The sequence below is a fragment of the Apus apus genome, chromosome 9 (assembly GCF_020740795.1).
Source record: "Apus apus isolate bApuApu2 chromosome 9, bApuApu2.pri.cur, whole genome shotgun sequence".
NCBI lineage: Eukaryota > Metazoa > Chordata > Aves > Apodiformes > Apodidae > Apus > Apus apus.
The window spans coordinates 15495791-15505238 of record NC_067290.1 but is presented as its reverse complement, the minus strand read 5'-3'; the positions used below and the strand labels follow the sequence as shown (position 1 = coordinate 15505238).

General features: G+C 36.7%; 1 protein-coding gene across 1 annotated transcript in view; it reads left to right on the top strand.

Annotated features, from left to right (window-relative positions):
• CENPP (centromere protein P) overlaps positions 1 to 9448 on the top strand; it is a 110984-nt gene that overhangs the window by 89412 nt on the left and 12124 nt on the right. The gene's annotated exons all lie outside the window — the stretch shown is intronic.

Below are 9448 nucleotides of genomic sequence, written 5' to 3'. Positions count from 1 at the left end.
AATTCTAGGTCTTGTCATGTCAATATTTTTTGAAAGGTCAGCATCTTCCAGCAGCTTTCCAGAACTGAGTGGAACACCATCTTGTCTCCCCTGCTAGATTATACAGGGAAAATCCTACATCCTCTGGACAGCCTGAAGGATATTTTACAGTGTTCATGAATTGTTATATAGACTTCTCTAAAACAGAAACTTTAGCATGAGAAGTGAAGCACAAAGGCTTGCTAATTTTAAGGATCTGAGGTGATCTGTTCATCTGTTATATGTGTATCCTGTAGTCTGGGTTTTGCACAGAAAGCAATTACTGGTAACAAGCACTTCCCCTGATAACATTACTGCTTCTAATGTGTGAGTTAATGTCCAGGAGGCATCCTAGTTCTGATGGTATCCGTGCTTAGACTTCTTAGGGCTACCTTTAAATCACTGCTCTCCTTTAATATGCATGCCAAAATGAACATTCTCCTGTATGTATCTGGTGCCATCTGGCATTTCTGTTACACTGAAGTTAAAATATCCAAGCAAAAGCCTGTTGTACTAAACAAATAATCTACTTTGTTCTTCTCTTTCTTCCCTTGAGTTGCTTGATATCCGAGTGTGGCTTTGTGATCTTAGTAGTACCTGCCATTAATATGAAACAGAATGCCTAGGAGACCCTTGCTTATCTTTTTCCCAGCTTTTAATAAGGAATAAAGACAATCTGAGGGGTCTGCAAAGACATATCTCTCTCTTAAAGAAAATTACATTATACTTTCCTACAATGAACAGTAATGTTTGAAAATGTTAGAGCTTTTAAATTTAATGGTAGGTAAAACCTAGCTTGTCAGAGTAGGGGGGGAAATGCATTAATTTTAGACAGCTGCTGGTAACTTAAATACCTCCATAAAGAGCTGTGCTGTGGATTCTCTTTGATACTGCAAAGCTACTCTTAGAATGTCCCTAAGCCGTCTTTTCTCCAGGCAGAACCAGTTTCTTACTTCTAATAATAGTTAGCAAACCCTAAGGAATTTGGAAGTGGTTCAGAAGGATATATAGCATGGTTGGTTATAAAATGTGATTGAAGATGACCGTCAGATACACTTTAAAAAATATAAAATCAATGCTGCTTTAAATGGATATATATAATTTTTTTCTCTTATTCCATGTATTCTAAACAAGATTAGAGAGAAGACAAGGTGTTTTCATGCCAACTTTGTTGACTCTTTGAGTGCTCTTGACTCTGAGATCTCTCAAAGTAGAGTCAGGATTATTTGTAGGGCCGACTCCTTGCTAATGATGAGTTGCCAAGTTATGATGGTTCAGACAACATATACAGTAGCAAGGCAGTGCAAGTTTTGGAGTTTGCTTTTTTTCTTGCTGTGATTTGGAGTAAAACAGCAAATGTTGTCTAAAAAGATGGAAATGGTAAAAGCGAACAGTATTAAATTTTTCTTATTTTTTAAGCAAGTAATGACAGACTCTTTCTGTAATTTGTACAAAAGAGCCCAAACTGATAGGCCTGTGGTGTGATGGATACTGAGCACTTGAGTTTTTGTGGAACTTGTGCATATGGAGTACATTTATAGATTTTTAATTTTATTGACATTAACACCCCTCCCCTCCCAAAAAAAGGAATCTGGATATCTTTCCCCAAAACTAACAAAAATACCATTATTTGTAACATGAATCTCCATTTATCTTTTTTATTTTAAAGTTATTCCAGAATTATCTGAGAGTATTTTACATATGTCTGTATTTAGGTAAAAATTTATGTGTATTTATGTGGAACATCTCCCTTATGAGGAAAGGCTGAGGGAGCTGGGTCTCTTTAGTTTGGAGAAAAGGAGACTGAGGGGTGACCTCATCAATGTTTACAAATACGTAAAGGGTGAGTGTCAAGAAGATGGAGTTAAGCTTTTTTCAGTGATGACCAGTGATAGGACAAGGAGTAATGGATACAAATTGGAGCATAGGAGGTTTAAGGTGAATATCAGAAAATTTTTTTTTACTGTGAGAGTGACAGAGCACTGGAACAGGCTGCCCAGAGAGGTTGTGGAGTCTCCTTCTCTGGAGACATTCAAAACCCGCCTGGACACGTTCCCGTGTGATGTACTCTAGGTGACCCTACTCTGGCGGGGGGCTTGGACTAGATGATCTTTCGAGGTCCCTTCCAACCCCTATGATTCTATGATCTTATGCTACATGTTGATGTTGTCTTGTTGAACAGTATTAAAGGAACAACATGATGATCCTTGGAAGACATCAAGATGTGAAATGTTCTGCTTTCTGCAATTATAAATTCATTGTGAGAAATACCATCTAGAAACATGGGCCACCTGCATATGCAATACTCTCCTTTTATTATCTCTAGCATCCAGAAATTGTTTGTGTTATCTTCCTAGTGGTGCCGCAGGAGAGCAGTAGCCACATGCATGCAAGAAAACCCCCTGTACACTATCACATGTTACCATGTCCATCTGGTACCAAGAAAAGAATACATTCTGTAGCTTGAAATGTGGCACAGCCATCTTTATTTTTAATAGCCTTCTCTCACATTATTATTAATATGCATTTCCTTATGCCTCCTCTTTTACTATATTATTTAGAGAAGGGCCACGTTGAAGTTGGATTAATTATTTAATTTATTCCTAATTAAAATAATATTTCTCTGAGTCAAAAAACACATTGGCATTTAAGAGTTTAAAGCTATTTCTGTTTTATTAAGAAATTTGAAAGATAAGAGACAGTACTGAAAATTACCCCACCATTTTTTTAGCCTTTCAATGAAATAAAATAAAATAATGAATTTTTGCTTTACTCTTAGTCATCATAATGAATCTTTGTATTTGGTGGCTTATTTTGATCATATCAAAAGATGGAATCCCAAACATTTGAATTACTTACATGTTTTTTAAAAAGAAAACACAGAAGTTTATCATTGGAATAAAATAGTGGGGGAAAAAAATAAATTTATAACTTAAAGTCAGCACAAAACATGAGATGGGGAATTCGGGGTTGGCAGTGCATTGCATTTCTAAAAGCTACAGCAGTTACTGCATTCCTTTTTGTAATCAGTGGTCACCAATATCCTTAAGGAAAAAACATAGGAGAAGGAAAAAATGTTGATGGGAAACCTTACGAGAAATCTAAAACATATTTTTCTCACATATTTAAAAATACTAATAATACATTGCTAAAAGCCTTGAGTACCCCTTTAGGTGGGAATAAACCTGAATTTGCAATCCGACATGTCTGTAGTTAGGATCTGTTTAAATAAGAAGCTCCCTTTTCAACTGTAATTGCATCCCCCTTCCAGTTCTTCACTGCAGTGAACTAAAAATACAAATATTAATATTCGTTAGTATTAACTTTCTCAAGAAACTAATTGCCAAAACTCAATGCCTCGTGGTTGTGTTTCCATTCAATAGAATACCATTATTAGTCTGAGATGTTTTTCTCACATTTTATTTAAAATGCCAGTGAACAGACAAAAAGAGGTAACTTGCAAACCCTTCCTCTATCTGGTAGCTACCCTTTTACTATTAAGCAGTGCAGATGGTATCTCACCTGGTTTTTTTCCTTGAGGTTTTTCCTAAAATTCAGGTTATACCAGAACTGGCTGGTTTTTGTCCATTTCTACTTGCTGCTCTTTCTTGAGTATTTTGTAGGGCTGGGTCATTTTACTAATTAAACTCATCCAATTTACTCATCCAGACCTGCTTTCTGATGAATAATTTTAAGTAATGGCAGAAGGTGCATTTAGGTACCAAAACATGTAGAAGCCACCAGTTAAAATTTGAGGCCAGTGTGTTTCATCTACTGCCTGTACCTTTATGTATCAGTGAACAAATGTAGTAGAATTTTGATTATTTCAATGTCTAGAGCCTGTTCTGTGATGTTCCAGTACAAGTTGTTTCTCTAGCTCGGAAAAATACAGCTTTTAAACCCTGCCTGTTGTAAGCAAACAGTAAGATTTTCACTGTCCTTCTTTCTTTCCTTTCAAATAGGATCACTTCATTTTTCCTATTCAAATGTCAACACTTCCCTGTATATCGGGTAGTTACAATTCAACTATGTGCTGACTTGGTTTTTTCCAAAATATTCATCTTAGCTACTGAGCATGTCTTCTGTGTGTCTAAAATAGCACAATGAGCTTGGTTTGGGGGTTGGTTTTTCTCATGTGCCAGTACCGAGTATTGTTACTCATCAATATAATTTTGAGGTTTCTAACTTTTTTCTAAGATAGTCATATTTTGCACCATAAATACAAAGGATGGAGTAATTTAATTTTTTTTTTTTTGTCCTTGCCATGATTCACATAAAATTATCTTTAATTTCTGCTGTACTCAAACTATTTATGAAAATGTTTTTTCATCCCTGTAAGTTTGTAGTCTTGGATCTTAATTTTGGGAACTGCCCATTTAATTACAGTAATATAAATCTGATTCAGACACTTTAAGCTTTTCTGTTTTGGGGAAACCCCATCACATTCCTAGTGTCATTCTGATAAATTTTAAGTTCTCTTTTTCATTCTTAGCTTCTCAGAAATACTCCTTAAGTTATTTTATCTGTTTATTTCTATCATTAAGATAATTTTCTCCTGTAAATTATTAACAACTCAGGATGGTTCAAAGGAGGCTTTTCAAGGTCATAGCAACCTAAACACTTAGTAAATTTCTAGCAGACAGGTGTAGGCCTCCTACGGGCTTTCCTTCATCTCCTGCCATTGCTTCTTATATACAGTTCCATTTTCTTCAATGGGCATGTACATCATCCTCAGACAAAGAGTGTTTATCTTGAACAGTTTAGATTGGAGTAAAACAAACTCTGTGTAAATACTGAAAATATATTGTTTGGAATTAATTTTAAGAATTAGGTATATAAGTATTCTAATTATCCTATTTGCCCTTTTCAAAGTAATGATTTGCTTTCCATTTACTTGGTCGTGCTTGGTTACACTTTCCATTTGTAAGCTAAATTGCAAAAAGCTGGCCAAAGTTGTGCAAAATTTCCTCATGTCGTCTTGAGGTGGGAAGTGCAAAAACAAACAAAATACACCCCAGTTTTAACAGAAATACCTTAATCTGGATTAGTCTGTCTTGTATAAAGGAGTCATGTTGATGGAGAGCATCAGCATTGTTATTTTTTTTCTGAAGCTTAGAATGACTTTGCTAGTTGACCTTTTTATTGTAATTTCTATCTGTTCTTCACAGTAAATTCTTGGCATTCCCTTTCTGTTGTTGACTGGAAGACTCACCAAATAATAAAGAACAAGTAGAGTTTTCTTGACATGATACCAGATACTGCGGAGAAGCTCAGAGTTGAGGAGGATGGGAGTGGAGAGACAGTGTGCGTGCGGGTGTCTCTCTGAAAGGGAAATTACTGTCATATCAACAAATCCCATCTACTGAGTCTCCAAAACTAGTTTAGGTCTTGTAGTAGCCTGTGTCTAAATGCCTGCATAGCCTCGGGCTTTTTTGCTTCAAGACCAGAAGTTATTTATTTTGAAAAATGGTGATGTGGCTAAAAATTAACCACTTTAGAACTTAAATATTGGTGTAGCACAGGAATCTTAAAAGTTTTCTGTTAATATCCTATCCAAAAACTCCCTGTGTCTGGATGGCAGCTCAGACAAGCCTCACTTCTGTAGAGATATCAGTGACTGTTCTTATGGACGGCTCCGTTATTCAGAAAGGTATCTTGTCTTTTGGCATTAGTGCTTAGAGGGTGGTCCTGTATGGATGTTGAGCAGACTTTTTGACCTAAGAGGACTTGCCATTAGCCGGTTTCATTGCTCAAGTGTTTAGAGAGGCACTTAAGCTATTCTTTAATCCTTCCTGTTAGCTGTACAGCAGCTGTTAGAGTGAGGAGATGAGATCTCGGTGGTGGTATTATTTATTCGTGTCTGAGTGCTGGGATGGGCCGTCTCCAGATTGTTATCCTGCTGCTGGTCTTGTGGCTGTGCTGTTATGCATCTTGAGAGGAATAATGCCTTTTTTTTTCCATACATTTTGCTTTCTGGCCTGACACCCAGCACAGCCACTCAAGCAGTTCTGGCAAAGATGGAGGGCAGTAACTTGCTGGTAGGGAGGAAATGGAGGAGTGCTGGGAGGATGGGAATAACTTAATCTGTCTCTGGATGCTTGTTTCATGAAACCATACTTTAAAGTTAATGCATCCCCACACAGTTTATAGTATTTGTTATTGTTTATGATACTTGTTTATTATTTCAGTGACAGACTTGGAGTAGACTCAAAAATGTTTGCAGCAGCTCTGGCTGTGTTTGTGTATTTCTTCTTTACTAGTTGCTCATTTTCTCCTTTAAAACATTTTGATACTTCTGTACTGCTTTATTCATAATTCATTTACAAGCATATCAGTTGCAAGGTAGCTTGTGTTTTAAGTGCTTAAGTGTATGAAATGCTTTAATTACCCTTTTTCCTTTTATGAGTATGTTTTTAAAAGATTGAGTTCACTAAAGCTAACTCAAAGTTGTGCCATAAAACAAAGAAGCAACTTGCAATAGAGTATAACTTTTTTTTTAATTAACAGGTGTTAAAAAACATCTATCAAAGCTAACCACATTTTAGCATGAGTCGTCAGCTTAGGAACTCTGAATAGTGCCGTAATGTAAAATTGTAGGGTTTTTTTATTTAAAATCATAGGGGTTTTAACCATACCTTCAGAGAATTTGGGAGCTAAGGGCACAGGCTGTTTGATTTTTATTTTATTTTCAGTTACACTGAAATGTGTACATTTCTTCAGCCACTGTGTCATGCAAAGTACTGTTAAGTTTAGTATTTAATATTTTTAAACTACCTAAAATCTTGAAAAGGTTTATTTTTTTATTCATATTTCAGTTAGGGGAAGTCAGAGCAGACAAGTCTGTGTAGTGGTTAGAGCAGCAACTCTCATCCAAGGCAAAACCTGTTTTTCTCATAAAATTGAATCAAATAAGAAACACTTTTTTTCCATCTGTCTTTCTGGGCTGTAAAATGAAATTATTGGCATTGGTTCTTATGGGATGAAAATCAGTTCCTAAATGGAGTAAGTGTTCCCCTGCTCAAAGAACTGGTCCTTTTAACACTAATTTAATGCACTGTCTGCTGTAATGCCCCAGCATGTTCCCTGTGATGATGCACCACAAGCACCCCAGCAGTACGGCTCTGCAAAGTATTTGAGTAAGACCAGCATTTGTCTTATTCTACAAGAGTGCATGAACTTAAATCTCCAGTAATCAAGACAGACAAATGGGAAAAGCAACTATTGTCTTCAAAATATATCTATATAGCAAAATGGAGATGTAATTACATTCAATACTGATATTTTACCGCTAGCTTAAAGAAAGGCAGCATGGCTAACAGTAGTGGTGAAAATTAATTAAAAGATACCATATTTTAACTGTATTAACTGACTTACTGGAAAAGGCTTTTTTTCCCCTACCTACTACACTGGTTATTACAGCAGGTCATAGAACAGCACAAATGTGTGTGGTTTTTATACTCTATTTTTGAAGAAAGGATTGATACCTACTTCTTTGTTCACTACTTTTTCTGTATTTTGTGGCCTTATATTATGCAGCGTGTGTTGTACAAGGTGGAACACACAGGTCTTGTCAGAAGCATTTGCTGGTTTTGTTTGAAAGTTGCAAGTTTTTATAAGGTACCTTCACAACAAGTACTTTGAATGTCACAACTTTGTCTCTTACAAATTAGCAGGAAAGATCCTATGAGTTAGTAAGAATTGAACTGTTAGACAGTAATTCTGAATAGGTCAACAGGGTATGTTAGAAATGAGAAGGGTGGTTTTGGAGTTGTAGCTACAGAGTTATCTATCATTTGAATTATTTTTAAGAGGAATAAATACGTACATAGTCTAGACAGTGCTACTTTTGCACTGGCAATGTCAACTGCAAGTAAATGCTAATACAAGAACTGATTCCATAACAGAGAGGGAAAAAAATAGAATAGGCCAAAGATGAAGAATATGCTGGAGGCCTCCAATGTTAGTGTATTTTGGAAGAGTCATCCAGAGGTCTTCCTACAGGGGAAAAAATGAATATTGAAGTAATCCAGAACTACTTTTTAAATAACATTATAGTGCTTGCCTTCCTTCTCAGATGTTTCCTACCTAGCAATCAGATTGTGTGTGTGAACCTCACAGTTCCTGCTGTGAGACTCAGCCTGGGATTGGAATTGAGCCTGTCTTTGAGTGTTACATCTCATCTTTATATATAAGTTGGGGATAACTACATGTTTAAATACTGGGAATGCTAAATTTTCCTTTTGTCTGTTGCTTTGGTTTCCTTTTTTCTTGAACTATTTTTACTCATCTGCCCATTACTTCCAAACTTTTTGATCTTACTCTTTGCTCACTTGTACCCCTCTTGCCTCTTTTTAACCCTTTTCCTTTTTTCCTACTCACTTCATTATTGTTGCTTCTCTCCCTCTTTAACACCATGTGTATACAGTTACATCAAACATTGGATTCTGGGTGCTTCTCGTATGACTTTTATTTTTTGTCCTGTTAATGTACCTCAAATAATTAATAGAATCACAGAATGTTTTCGTTGCTCCAAGCCCCATCCATCCTGGCCTTGAACACTTTCAGAGAGGGGTCAGCCACAGCTTCTCTGGGCAACCTGTGCCAGTGTCTCACCAGCCTCATAGTGAAGAATTTCTTCCTGATGTCTACCCTAAACCTACCCTCTTCCTGGAGGGGAGTGGAGCCCAAAAAAATTATAGCTTTATTAATTGCTGCTTGAATTAGAATGCTGGAAATGTCTGCGCTGTTGCTTGTATTGAAAACGTATGATAAAGTCCTTTTTGCAAAGCACACTGAACTCCAACAGTCCTGAAGTCATTCCGCAATCTAGATCCATGATCGTTCCATCTGGAGTGGCCAATTGCTCAAGCCAAATAGTGGCATTTTGCCACTGGTCTGTGTGGAAAACAGCCGGTAGCTGCAGGGAGAGTTTGCCTCAGAGGAATTTGGGCTGAGTGTAGCCAGGGACAAGAGGGGCTGAAGGCTTCTTGTGCTTCCTCAGATCCAACAGTGTAAAAGTCCATTCTGGCAGGGGCTGGAGCTCCAGTATCCACACTCCAAACCTGCATTATTGTACAGCTTTCTGTGCTTAAGTTAGTTCTAGCTGCTTGTTAGTACACAGCTGCCAGAAGGAAAACTTTGAACATGCAGCAGGTTTATGTGCAGTAATGTGGGTGTTACTTCAGTTCCTTAGAGTTTTAAATCTACAAGAGAATTAAACTGTCTGAAAAACTGAGGTAGTAAAAAAAAAAAAAAAAAAAAAAGAGAAAGAAAGTTAAACTGTAATATTAGCTAGTTTTCTTTCAGCTGGACTTGTACAAGAGCAAAATTTTTGTTACCACTGGTTGTTTGAAACATTTCTGCAATGCCCACTGTTTAAATTAAAATTTAAAAATGCCTCAGATTTGCATTGAAAGTGAATGAATTACAC